Genomic DNA, 969 nt, shown 5'->3' with positions numbered 1-969 from the left:
ATATATATATATATATATATATATATATATATACAGACGGAGGGAGTTAAGGAATTAAAACTAACGTATTGGGTGTTTTATTGGATAAATAAAGGACAAAATAACGTGAAGTAGATTACACTGTGTTAGAGATGTAAAAGAGTAATAGAGAGAAGCCATCGATAAGATATAAACCCTTATGTAAAAATAGAATTCCTGTATGTATCAGGTGTAATAGATAAAACCAACTTAATTCACTTACTTCCGACGTCTCTATACGGCCAAACTGACATCAAAGGAAAAATTACCATTTTCTAAAAATTCACTGATTTGTGTGAAAGGATATTACAAAATTTCACTTATTTACGTTTAATTCAATTTCTAACTCGTTAATGCCGATGTGAGAGTTTAGCCAACGTTAATGTTTTTTGAAGTAATTGTTTAGTAATCGAAAGCAAATAATATATAACATCAATGAGTAAGTCTAATGGGTTGCTTGTTTCCGATTTTATTGCGCTACTCTACGAGCAACATATCGTACATCCACATGGCTAAAGTGGAAATTTCGTGATAATTTTAATTTATCATGTTAACAATATCTAGTTGACTTTTCGGAAGTGTTAAAGAATCTAGCAGATGATTATTCAAGAAATTAACCTTGTGATCGTTAAAAGTGATGTATGGTTCACGTAGTGTTAACGATTTTGACACATCCGTCAGTATTTAAATTGTTTGCAATCTCATGTTTCTCAACGACACGATTCTATAATATGCTCGCCATCGATACAAAAGGCGATGGTTTTATTTTCTTCACCTAATGACGTGTTTTGTTTTTAATCTGTCGGACGTAGACACTGAAAGATTCCGTTTACTCATCGGTTTTTATTCTTGAGATTTTTTTTATTTCTGATATGATAATAAAGCGTCTCAAATGACGTTATAAGAATATATGACACCAGTAATAATACTGCGTGCATATATACTTGTGTA

The 969-nt window shown here is 31.1% G+C and overlaps 1 protein-coding gene across 5 annotated transcripts in view; it reads left to right on the top strand.

The window, feature by feature from the left end:
• The window catches only part of LOC106875521 (ABC transporter F family member 4), a 114,636-nt gene that overhangs the window by 108,882 nt on the left and 4,785 nt on the right, over window positions 1–969 (top strand). The gene's annotated exons all lie outside the window — the stretch shown is intronic.

The sequence above is a fragment of the Octopus bimaculoides genome, chromosome 18 (genome assembly GCF_001194135.2).
Source record: "Octopus bimaculoides isolate UCB-OBI-ISO-001 chromosome 18, ASM119413v2, whole genome shotgun sequence".
NCBI classification, from domain to species: domain Eukaryota; kingdom Metazoa; phylum Mollusca; class Cephalopoda; order Octopoda; family Octopodidae; genus Octopus; species Octopus bimaculoides.
This window is presented reverse-complemented; position numbering and strand designations above follow the sequence as displayed.